Source organism: Brassica rapa, chromosome A01 (assembly GCF_000309985.2).
Source record: "Brassica rapa cultivar Chiifu-401-42 chromosome A01, CAAS_Brap_v3.01, whole genome shotgun sequence".
Classification (NCBI taxonomy): domain Eukaryota; kingdom Viridiplantae; phylum Streptophyta; class Magnoliopsida; order Brassicales; family Brassicaceae; genus Brassica; species Brassica rapa.
In genome coordinates, this window is record NC_024795.2 from 29429977 (window position 1) to 29443750 (window position 13774).

The window sequence follows — 13774 nt, forward strand, 5'->3', positions numbered from 1 at the left end:
ACCCTAAACCCTAACCCTAAACCCTAACCCCTAACCCCTAACCCCTAACCCCTAACCCTAACCCTAAACCCCTAAACCCTAAACCCTAAACCCCTAAACCCCTAAACCCTAACCCCTAACCCCTAAACCCTACTAAAAATAATAAATGTTCTTGCCGCGTTTCGAACCCGGGTGCGCTGATAAACAAAACAGGCTCCCTACCACCGCACCAAAATAATAACAATGGTCACTATAGCAACACTTGTTTAAATATTTATTTTAAGATGTATATGGGCCTCAGGAAGGCCTCAGGAGCCCAAAACGAAATACTTTCTTGTGTATTTTAATTATACTTAATCTATAATATTAAATCAGTTAGTTATTTGGACCTTTATTTAAACAATATTGTTTCAGTGGGCTAAATGAATTTTAAAGTATTGAAAATGTTTAACAGTCGGTTTTAAAAAAAATCATACGGGCTAATGTACCTAGAATAGTGTATCTAAATTGAAGCTTATCACATATGCACTTGTGACATTTACAAAATATGTTGATACATGAAAGGGATGAGATAATAATATTTTACTAGTAAATTAGTAGTGTTGATGTTTTTGCCTCAAGTCGTGTGATCTAGGGTTTAGGGTTTAGGGTACTTGAGATTAAGGAATATATGAGATTAAGGGGTATTTGAGATTAAGGGTATTTGAGATTAGGGATATTTGAGATTAATGGGTATATTAGATTAAGGGTATAAACCCTAATCTTAAATACCTTTTATATCAAATACCATTAATCTCAATTATCCCTTAATCTCAAATACATTTTAATCCCAAATACCCTTTAATTTCAAATATATCTTAATTTCATATACCCCTTAATCCCATATAACCCTAATCTCAAATACCCCTAGTTTGAAATTCTCATTAATCTTAAATACCCCTAATATCTAATTCTTATAATTTCCATATACCCTTAATCCTATACTCCTAATCTATTATATACCCTTAATCCCATATAGCCTTTAATATCAAATACCTATGATCTTTTATAACTCTTAATTTCAAATACCCATAATCTTATGTATATCCATAATGCCTAATACCCCTAATCCCATATACCATTTATCCCATGCACTCTATTCCCATATACCCCTATACTACAATCCCTTAAACCCCCAATACCCATAATCCCAAATACCCATAAACCCCCAATACTCCTAATCTCTTTGCCGAATAACTAATCTCCACTACTGAATAATCTCTTATTTTAAGGGTTAAGGAAAAATAACTAATTCCTTATAAAAGAAATAACTAGGCTGAATAAATGTAAACGTAGATCCGAATAGTATATTGGGCCCTGGCCTAATATTGTCTTTGATAAATATAAAAGCAGAGTAACGGAGGCCCATTGTTTTAAAAGCTTACCGATTCACTACATACTAAGTGGACTAGTTAAGTACCTTGGGCCCATTTAGTATTACCAAAATGAGAATAGCTGAGCCGGTATTTATTATCCATCCGACTGTTGAGTGAGCTGGCCCAATTATTTCCATCCGAGAATAATTGATTTCTTTGATTGTACGATATCGTCGTCGGCCTCCGATTCATCAGCGAAAGAAGTATATTTATCATCAAGAAAACAAAGCAATAACACATATCAATCAAGAGATCATGGATCCATAAAACATAAATTACAAGTGCGAGGACATAAACGAATGACCGAGTACCTCTTCCATGGCGGATTTTGCTTTAACGAGAGAGAGAGAGCATGTAGAAGAGAATATAACCAAGTAAAGGAGATTACGTTTGTAAAAGCAGAGTCACCGTGTCTGTTCTCCGGAAAGAACTGTAACAGAGAGACGAAACAGAGTTCAACAATGGCGGAAACCCTAAGAATTATAAGAAAGAAGAAGAAGATGTATTACCCAAAGAATGCTTGCCTCGCAAAGAACGGCTCCTCTCTGATCAATCAACTTCGCTATTTTCTCTCTCTCTCCTCTTTTCTTCGTTCTCTTTCAAATTTTGAATCATTCTTATTTCTGCTCTTTGATAAATCGCAGAGAGAGAAAGAGAGAAAATAGTACCTCCATCTTTCTTCCGTGCCTGAAAAGTTCCATAGGTAACCCATTTTAAGATAATATATGTCTCACATTCAGCTAGTTTTGGAACCTGTATCATATTTGTATGATTCAGTTCTTTTCCACTACTCTTGCCTAGCTTCTAACGGTTGTTATTACCTCATCAAGGGCTCGTAGATTGCTTCAAGTAGGGAACCATCCTCATTCCCCTCAGTCCATTCCTGTAAAAGAGAGGGGAACAAGGGCAAAACAGAGGACTCCTCGGCACCTGAAAGACCAAAGACTAATGTTGTCTCCATCTTTCAATCCATTAGCCTTCACGACATCGTTCCACCCACAAACCAAAGCATAGTTCCAAGGACCGTTCATCTCCCATCTCTAGAGAAACGCACCCCGCTTCTTAGTGCCTTGATCAACAAGAATCACTCCAAACCCATCTTTTATTTGCTGTTGATGTGATTCTCTGACTCAACGGGTGTCAAGAAGTCGTTTCAGATCAGTTCGTGGAAAGGGATTGAGAGAGGGCTCTGGCTTGGTCTGACATCTGTTTCGAACAGAGTCTTCTCGAAGATTAGCTTTGGGTCTTGCGCTTCTTTTATGTTACTCATCAACTGGACTAATCCAATCCGGCGTATTTTTCCACTCCCATGTGAATAAAGGTGACGCCTTTGCTTTCTTGAAACTACGCTTTCCTTCTTGCGCGGCAAGGCACGGCACGTCACTTGCGGCTTGTGTTGTTCTTCTCTGTTAGGCACGAAGACGAAGATGATTGGTGGGAACTAGGGTTTCGTGGGGTTGTAGTCTTTGTCTTCTATGACTCAACCATGTTGCAATAACGAGAGGAGATGATTGTGAGATCGTGTAAGGGATTAGTGATCTATTCGATTAGGATTTTGATGGTTTCGATCTCTGCGAAGAGACCAGAGAGGGTTTCTTGATGGAGATCGCCTTTCTGGACGTCGTGCTCTGACTCTGTGTCGTTCTTCGTGTCTGTTCTCCGGGAAGAGAACTATAACAGATAGATGAAAGAGGGTTCAACGATGGTGGAAAGCAAATAAACCCTAAGAATTATGAGAAAGAAGAAGAAGATGTATTACCCAAAGAATGATTGATTCGCAAGCAACGGCTCCTCTCTCTCTCTCTCTCTCTCTCTCCCCCCCCCCCTTTTCTTGTTCTTATTATTTTTTCTCTCTCTGCTGTTTCTCAAAGATCAGAAAATAAGAGTGATTCAAATTTTGAAAGAGAAGGAAGAGAAGTTATAAAGAATATCTTCGAGAATCTTTTAACTGAAACAGAATTAGCCGTTGCCAGACCGTTGCTTTGGATAACGTTTCACGTTGATCATTCTATGTAAAACGGCATCGTTTATTACTTATTAAAATCAACAAAGACACAAAACAACACCGTCATGCGGCGCCAAAGGTAATAAAAAGCGTTGACCTTTTATTGATCAGTTTCAGTCAGTATACAAACAATTAAACAAGTGTATTAAAAGTTACAAACAAAGTTGATTATATATATATGACTACTTAGTTGATCAAAAATAATATATATGACTAGTTCAAGTTCATGATGCTTCTGTATGTTGTTTTCGTTTCTCGGCTTTCTCTGCCTCTAACTTCCCTCAGGGTACTCAAACTTGATCCATCAGACACTATTTAGACAACCTCTATCTGCAATAAAAGCACGTCCAATGATAAGGGGTCGAAGATTGGATCTCTCAAAATGCCTCACAAGGGTAAGGCTGATGGATTGAAAAGACGAAGCTTGAGTTGAGAAAGACCTCTTTCTGCTCTCTTTATGTTAACTGACAAGCCACAGGGTAAAGAGCTTCTCGAAGCACCGATGTGAAAAGAAAATTAATAGAAAGAAAGTGGCAACCTGACAACGATAGCTGGGAATAGAGGCATTTTGTAGGTCTTCCTTGAAAATTCTTCAGGCTTGCCCCGTATCAATATAGTTCAATATTGTATGTTGCATGCGTTCATATCAGACAATTATTTTCGGTGAATTGATTTGTTGTAAACAACCAACAAAACATTTGACAGTTAGAGTTTTAGTGAAATGAGTAGAGGACAAATGTTAAAGAAGGGAAGAGAAGGTAGTAAGAGTTCAAGAAGGGGTGACGCCCTGTTTGGCCTTAAGGACAAGCTCCTCGGTGGTGGTCCCTATGATCCCGTTGGCTCGCTTCAGCCCCATGCAGTAGTACCTTCCAATGGTGTCACGGGCAACTATCCCCAACTTCTCTAGCTTTTGATAGATCAAAGAGAGAGCTGATTTAGCCACCGAGTCAGTTTCTAGAGATAAAGGAGAAAGAAATAACATCAAAGAGAGGCAAATAGTGATATATATCCAATACTACTTTCTAACGTCATGTTCTGGATTCTTTGTTTGGGCAGATATAGAAACCAATGAGTGTTTACAAAACAATGGAGGTTGTTGGGTTGATAAGAGAACCAATATTACAGCTTGCAGGGTGCGTCAGATCTTAAAAAGAAGAAAAAAAAAACCATTCTTATTTTTGCTAGAATGTTATGTTACACAACTTTCATTAAAAGGAGCATCAATGTTGAAGTGTTGCAGGACACTTTCAGAGGAAGAGTGTGTCAATGTCCCATTGTTCAAGGTGTCAAGTTTTTGGGGGACGGTTACACACATTGTGAAGAAATGAAAAACAGAAGCTCAATTACTATATGCATGTTATGATTCATAAATGATGAATTTTCTTTTTACATGTTTAAATTTTGGATAAGGCAGCGTCAGGGGCCATTGCACTGTGTAATAAACAATGGAGGATGCTGGAAACATACTCAAATGGGAAGAACATGCATATTCGGCTTGCCGTGTAATATGATGACATACTCCAGCTAACTAACTGACTTCCATCCTCTGTTTTGACATGACAGAACCTCTCTTTATATATAAACATGACTTATCGTTCTTTCCTTGCTTTTTTTGTTGTTGTCTGGATGATCATTTGAAAGGCTGCATATGTCCACCTGGATTCAGCGGTGATGGGCTCAAAAACTGCACAGGTATTATATCTATGAAATATTATAGTTAGAGCTTGAGATTGAAAAAAAAAATTTACTTGTTGATGTGTACAACGCAGATGTTAACTAGTGTGAAGAGAAAACAGTGTGCCAGTGTCGCGGCTGCAAATGCAAGAACACATGGGGAAGCTATGATGCAGCGGAAGCTTGCTTTACATCAGAGAGCATGACATTTGCATAAGTATATTTTACACATCATTCATCGTTTTATTATTGGAAACAATAGTCGATCGATCCATCTAGATAAAAAAAAAGAGTATAAACTGCATTGTAACTGACGACACAGGTAAGGATGCAAGAGGAGATGTAAGATGGGGAGTGATATGGATAATAATAATGGGACTGGGAGCAGCTGCTTTGGGAGCTTACACTGATTACAAATACAGAATCCGGGTCTGCTTCTCAAAGACAATACTTGTTCAATATTTTGGCTGGACTTTGATTGTGGGGTTTTCTTAACTATTAATTAATCATGTGCTGCAGACGTACATGGACTCAGAGATAAGAGCGATAATGGCGCAATACATGCCTCTTGATAACCATCCCAACACTCAGCCTTCTCAGCTTGAGTTGTAAGAACAGTCTTCACTCAATTCACACACTATATCGTTACCATATATGTACTCCCAAAAAGCTTACACATTCAGTTTTAATTATATGTTTTGTCACCTAATTTAAATTCACTTAATTCATTTGTCACTCAGTGCGCACACTCAAACACGGTGGCCCGGAGAAACGTATGTATCTTAAAATAATACAGAATCATTATTAGGGAAACCAATAGTAGCAATTATGGGCGTTCACTCAACTAATCAGAGTACTCTATAAGCAAAACCGCTCATTAAATATCACATTCCTTAGTCGTTAGCAATAGGGAAGAAGTGTCAGACCCGGCTCATACGTACCGGTTCTCGTGTCCACCATAATATCTTCACCAACATTGACAAAGAGGGGTACATTGACAACTGCACCAGTCTCGAGTGTGGCAGGTTTAGTTCCACCTGCATCTAACACTCCCTTGAGGTTAGTTTACTGTGGACCATCCACAAGAGAATGTTGGGGGTATCATATCATATACGTACCTTGTGCAGTGTCACCTCGGAGACCAGGATCAACGTCAACTATTTTAAGCTGAACTGTAATGGGTAGTTCAAAATCGATGACCTGGAAGAGAGAGAAAGAGATGATGAACAAGGTCCTCCTCCTCAGTCAGTGGTGAGAAAAGCCTTCAGTCAGTAGTAAAATGCCAAAAAATTATTTACTTGGTGAATATAATACATCATTTAGTTAAATAAATAACCAAAAACCGAAATTTCATACCCGCGCTGGCGCGCGGATCAGGGTCTAGCTATCGTTAATTTGCTATCTCTCTCTCACAAAGTTATAAAAGGGCAATAATCTTTGCTGCCCAATATTTTATTTTTCTTACAAGGCTTTTGTGTAGTTTGAATTGTCTATACAACTTCTAGCTTGAGCTTATAACAACCTATCATCTTTTTTTATGACGTTAAGTATTTCATCCTTGCTCTTTGATAGTTAATCACTTACATTGGTTTCGAAATGAAATGATATTATCAGCAAAATGAAAATTCTTTTTTATTTTAACTGACCTTTTATTTATTTTTCAAACGAAAAATACAACACCTACTTTTATCAAAAAGACTCAGAGAGTTAACCGTGCCCTTAAAAGAAACTGAACCAAGTGCCTAAAAAAGTAAGAGAGGTGTTATTTGCAAAATGAAAATTCTTCAATCAAATAAAGGGGAAAGAAAAAGCCTTCATAACAAACAAGAACAACTTGATTTTGAATCTCTGTAATAGATAAGATAAAGAGACAACTTATACTCCACACTATTTCTGGGATCTACCTTGCAGTCCAACCTCTGCGAGGTCCCATCTTCTCCGTCATTAGCTGCTGATGACTTCTATCTTCTAAGCATCTCCACTTCAGCTTCAATTGATTGTCCTGACTCCAAATATAACAACACCAAATAAACACTGAAGTAAATGCAAACAAGAAGACCTCGTCAAAGTAACTAAACTTTCTTGGATACAAGAGAAAGAAAGAACAGTTTATCATCTTCCCATCAACCACAGTGCAAAATTAAAATCCACAGCACAGTTAGCTACCATATCAAAATGAGCATGCTTTCTAAGAAATGAGGTTTTTTCGTTATGATTCACATAAACATAACTTCACTATCGGACTGAAAACCCAACACAACTAAAAGGCATAGATGATGATATAAGAGAATGGGTGGAACCTACATCAAATAGGAAAGCACATAAACAACAGCTTAGAATCTATACTATTATTTGCGAAGTAAATTTTAGCAATGGAGTTCTAACATTGAAAGTTAAAGTGGTTAATCTCGTTTATACCCTTAATGAATAAAATGTATAAATAAATTGAAAAATAAAAACGAAATTTTAATTGATTAATATTAAGAATAGTAAGAATTATCCAAAATCTGAAAATATAATTTAAAAAAGAGATAACTTTTGTATATATTGTATTGTTATCTGAAAAAGTCTTTAAGTAAAAAGTTAAAAACATAAAATATATAACTAAATATTAATTAAATAAAATTATTAATTATATAATTAAAAATAGAATATTGAATTATCCAAAATCTAAAAATATAATTAAAAAAATAGTTTATATATATATATTGTATTGTTATCTGAAAAAGTATTTTAGTAAAACGTTAAAAACATAAATTATATAATTAAATATCAATCAAACAAATTTTTTTGATTATATAATTAAAAACTATTATTTGCAAAGTAAATTTTCGCAATGGAGTTCTCACGTTGAAAGTTAGAGTGGTTAATATCGTTTAACCTTTAATGAATAAAATGTATAAATAAATTAAAAATAAAAACGAAATTTTAATTGATTTTGATTAGATAATTGATTAATATTATGAATAGTAAAAATTATCCAAAATCTGAAAATATTATTTAAAAAATAAATAACTTCTGTATATATTGTATTGTTATCTGAAAAAGTCTTTAAGTAAAAAGTTAAAAACATAAATTCTATAACTAAATATTAATTAAATAAAATTATTAATTATATAATAAAAAATAGAATATTGAATTATCCAAATCTAAAAATTATAATTAAAAAGATAATTTCTATATATATACTGTATTGTTATCTGAAAAAGTATTTTAGTAAAACGTTAAAAACATAAATTATATAATTAAATATTAATCAAATAAATTTTTTAATTATATAATTAAAAATATAATATTGAGTTATTTTAATATTTATTTTAGTAATGAATCTATATATATAAAATTATGTTTGCTTCTCTCCTAAGCTATCCACGTGGAAAGTCACTCTCTGACAGGCCGACACGTGTCTCTGGGTTTTATTTCTTTGGCTGGACTTGTGTTTAACTTTGAGCTTATACTATAAACAATTGACATGACTTTTTACTCTTTAATATTATTGAATGTGTTAATTATTTCTTAATACATAATAGATAAAACAAAAAAACACACATTACGATATGGACGTTATATTATCATCAAAGCAATCTTTACCATATGTACCTCATCATGTGATATAATTAATAAAGTAACAACGAATCTATGAGTTCAACAAATTTAGAATTACCTACTTCAGAATTTTAAACAGTCAACAATAGTGTGTTGAATATTATTCATATGATTTAAAAGTCTTTACAAATTTTTATTTTTAAACATACACTAAAAAACCTTATGAAAGTAAATACCCATTCAGGTTCTCAATCACTTCAAATACCAAAAAAAATTAATCAAGTGCACGAAAACTATAATATATTTAAAACTACAATAAATACATTAGTCAATGAAAAATCCTTTTTAAAAAATATTATGGATGCATACATAAATATTAAGAGAAATGTATAAAAGAAAATAAAAGTAACAATAACTTTAAGAACAAAATGTATAAGACTAAGAATATTTATGATTTGTGGTCTAAGATATATTCAACTTATTGTCACAAAAAACTTTATAAAAAAATACATACTTTGTTTTAAGATCAATAAAAATCAAGTTAAAAATTTTAACATTTTAAGAAAAATTAAGTATCAATAATATTAATATAAAATTTTATCCGAAAACCTCAGCACTAATTGCATAAACAAAAAAACAAAAAACCTTAAACCCTAAACCCTATAATCCTAAGCATTATTCTAAACCAAATCATAAACCCAACTTAAACAAAACGCTAAACCATTCCTACTATCTAAACCCTAAATCCTACCTAACCCTAAAACCTACCTAAACCTAGACCTTAACCCTATCTAACCCTAAACCCTTCCTACTACCTAAACCCTAAACCTATATAACCGTAAACCTCCCTAACCCTAAACGTAAACCCTACCTAACCCTAAACCCTATTGAACCCTAAACCCTACATAAACCTAACCCTAATCTCTAAACCCTTCCTACTACTTAAACCCTAAACCTATCTAACCGTAAACCTACCTAACCCTAAACGTAAACCCTACCTGATGAGGACCTAAAGTCAGTAGCTAGACCACCAACTCATGAGATCAACCATACAAGCTACATTGGAGCCAGCAGCGACATAGGTGCACTCAAAGAAGGATATCTTTGCAACCATAAGGAATTTAACCGTGAAACCAGTTTCTATAGATTCTCAACTCAACCAGAGCACGCAGCGAATTGGTTTCATACCAAAAAGAGTAATGGTTTAGGAGATATGCCAGTTACAAGTCAGACTATCTACACTACATCCGAATTGGTTCTAATTAAGGAAAGTAATTCTTTGCTTAAGGAGTGTGCAACTCAAACTCACGTGTGGAAACCAGGAGATTATTCATTACATTTAAGAGCAGTGGGAGAGTTTCTACCATGCACCAGCAGCCACATGATCAAGATGAATCCCTTATTTGTCAACTTACCTTACATGGATGCATTCACACTTGGAGTTATTGAAGACCAACGGCTCTTTCCCCTTCTGTTCAGGCACGACTTAGAGACTATCCAGACATCAAAGGAGATCCCACGGATGCATTTATTTCTGCCCAAACTCACAAGATACAAGGAGAGAATACAACTTCCATACATGGACAGATTCTGCACCAACTAAGTCCAACGGCTAGTTTTTCACTTATTATTTCTTTCCAAGTTATTCTTTTAGGCATTTGTGTTCTTTTCTATTTAAACAGAGCTAAGTCTCATTTGTAAATCACCCTTGCACGAAATTAATAAAGTATTATTCAGTTTACAAAGTTTGTCTTTGTTTTGTTCAATTAGTCTTTAGGTGGATTCCTTTAGATTTCTTGTTCGTTTGCTTGTCTCCTTAGTTTGTGGATTCATTCTAGGATACAAGTGTAGGTCTCTGTCTTTGTGTGGATTCACATTGGCGCAGGCTTCTGGTCTTATCAAAGGGATACTTCCGCAACCCTTTGTGGCGACAATCGATCCATTCAAGCTTGACAACTCTTGTTGCCTTGTGATCTAGCCTTTGTTAGCTTAGGCTTGTATCACTACCTAACCCTAAACCCTATTGAACCCTAAACCCTACCTAACCCTAACCCCAACCTAACCCTAAAACCCTACCTAAAACCTAACCCTAAACCCTACCTAACCCTAACCTTAAAAACTACCTACCCTAAACCCAACCAAACATAAACCCTACCTAACCTTAAACCCTACTAACCCTAAACCCTACCTAACCCTAACCCTACATAACCCTAAACCCTACCTAACCCTAGCCCTACATAACCCTAAACCCTACTAATTTTACCTAACCTAAACCCTACCTAACCAAAAACCTTTCTAACCCTAAACCCTTTCTAGCCCTAAATCCTATCTAACCCTAAACCCTACTTACACTAAACCCTACTAACCCTAAACCCTACTAACCATAAACCCAACTAACCCTAAACCCTTTCTAACCCTAAATCCTACCTAACCCTAAACCCTACCTTACCCTAAACCCTATCTAATTCTAAACCCTACCTAACCCTAAACTCTACCTAACCCTAAACCCTACCTACCCTAAACCCTTTCTAACCCTAAACCCTACCAAACCCTAAACCTTTCTAACCCTAAACCTGATCTAACCCTAAACCCTACCTAACCCTAAATCCTACCTAACCCTAAACCTTACCTATCCTAAACCCTTTCTAACCCTAAACCCTACCTAACCCTAAACCCCTTCTAACCCTAAACCTGATCTAACCCTAAATCCTGCCTAACCCTAAACCCTACCTAATCCTAAACCCTTTCTAGCCCTAAATCCTACTAACCCTAAACCCTACTAACCCTAAACCCTGCAAACCTTAAACCCTACCTAATTCTAAACCCTACCTAACCCTAACCCTACATAACCCTACACCCTACTTAACCATAAACCCTACTAACCCTAAACCCTACCTAACCTAAACCCTACCTAACCCTAAACCATACTAACCCAAAACCCTACTAACCCTAAACCCTACCAAACCTTAAACCCTACCTAAACCTAAACCCTACTAACCCTAACCCTACCGAACCCTAAACCCTACCTAACCCTATCTAACCCTAAACCCTACCTAACCCTAAACCCTACCTAACCCTAAACCCTACCTACCCTACCTAACCCTAAACCCTACCTAACCCTAAACCCTACTAACCCTAAACCCTCCCTAACCCTAGACCCTACCAACCCTAAACCCTACCTAACCCTAACCCCTACCTAACCCTAAACCCTTTCTAACCCTAAACCCTTCCTAACCCTTAACCCTGCCTAACCCTAAAAACCCTACCTAACTTTAAACCCTTTCTAGCCTTAAATCCTACTAACTCTAAACCCTACTAACCCTAAACCCTTTCTAACCCTAAACCCTACCTAATTCTAAACCCTACCTAACCCTAACCTACATAACCCTAAACCCTACATAACCATAAACCCTACTAACCCTAAACCCTACCTAACCTAAACCCTACTAACCCTAAACCCTACCTAACCTAAACCCTACCTAACCCTAAACCCTACCTAACCTAAAACCCTACTAACCCAAAACCCTACTAACCCTAAACCCTACCTAACCCTAAATCCTATCTAACCCTAAATCCTATCTAACCCTAAACCCTACCTACCCTAAACCCTACCTAGCCATAAACCCTACTAACCGTAAACCCTACCTAACCCTAAACCCTATCTAACCCTAAACCCTACTAACCCTAAACCCTTCCTAACTCTACCTACTCTAAACCCTTTTTAACCCTAAACCCTTTTTAACCCTAAACCCTTCCTAACCCTAAACTCTGTCTAACCCTAAAAACCCTACCTAACCCTAAACCCTTTCTAACCCTAAACCCTACCTAACCCTAAACCCTGCTAACCCTTAACTCTGCCTAAACCTAACCCTAAAATCCTACCTAAACCTAACCATAAATCCCATCTAACCCTAAAACTCTACCAACCCTAAACACTAAAAAATAATCTCAAAATTTAAAGCTAAAAAATAATCTCAAAAGTTAAAGCTTAAACTTAAACACTATATAATTAAATATTAATCAAATAATTTTTTTAATTATATAATTAAAAATATAATATTGAGTTATTTTAATATTTATTTTAGTAATGAATCTATATTTATATAATTATGTTTGCTTCTCTCCTAAGCTATCCACGTGGAAAGTCACTCTCTGACAGGCCGACACGTGTCTCTGGGTTTTATTTCTTTGGCTGGACTTGTGTTTAACTTTGAGCTTATACTATAAACAATTGACATGACTTTTTACTCTTTAATATTATTGAATGTGTTAATTATTTCTTAATACGTAGTAGATAAAACAAAAAAACACACATTACGATATGGACGTTATATTATCATCAAAGCAATCTTTACCATATGTACCTCATCATGTGATATAATTAATAAAGTAACAACGAATCTATGAGTTCAACAAATTTAGAATTACCTACTTCAGAATTTTAAACAGTCAACAATAGTGTGTTGAATATTATTCATATGATTTAAAAGTCTTTACAGATTTTATTTTTAAACATACACCAAAAACCTTATGAAAGTAAATACCCATTCAGGTTCTCAATCACTTCAAATACCAAAAAAAGTTTAATCAAGTGCACGAAAACTATAATATATTTAAAACTACAATAAATACATTAGTTAATGAAAAATCCTTTTTAAAAAATATTATGGATGCATACATAAATATTAAGAGAAATGTATAAAAGAAAATAAAAGTAACAATAACTTTAAGAACAAAATGTATAAGACTAAGAATATTTCTGATTTGTGGTCTAAGATATATTCAACTTATTGTCACAAAAAACTTAATAAAAAAATACATACTTTGTTTTAAGATCAATAAAAATCACGTTAAAAATTTTAACATTTTAAGAAAAATTAAGTATCAATAATATTAATATAAAATTTTATCCGAAAACCTCAGCACTAAATGCATAAACAAAAAACCCTAAACCCTAAACCCTATAATCCTAAGCATTATTCTAAACCAAACCCTAAACCCAACTTAAACAAAACGCTAAACCATTCCTACTATCTAAACCCTAAATCCTACCTAACCCTAAAACCTACCTAAACCTAGACCTTAACACTATCTAACCCTAAACCCTTCCTACTACCTAAACCCTAAACCTATCTAACCGTAAACCTCCCTAACC

At 35.1% G+C, this 13774-nt stretch overlaps 1 long non-coding RNA gene across 1 annotated transcript; it reads right to left on the bottom strand.

The window, feature by feature from the left end:
- Positions 1-261: 261 nt before the first annotated feature.
- LOC103849867 lies at positions 262-6913 on the bottom strand. The gene is made up of 3 exons (XR_629577.3): positions 6192-6913; positions 1904-6110; positions 262-1824 (listed from the first exon to the last, which is right to left on the bottom strand). It is a non-coding gene; the product is annotated as an uncharacterized LOC103849867 (long non-coding RNA).
- Positions 6914-13774: the final 6861 nt, after the last annotated feature.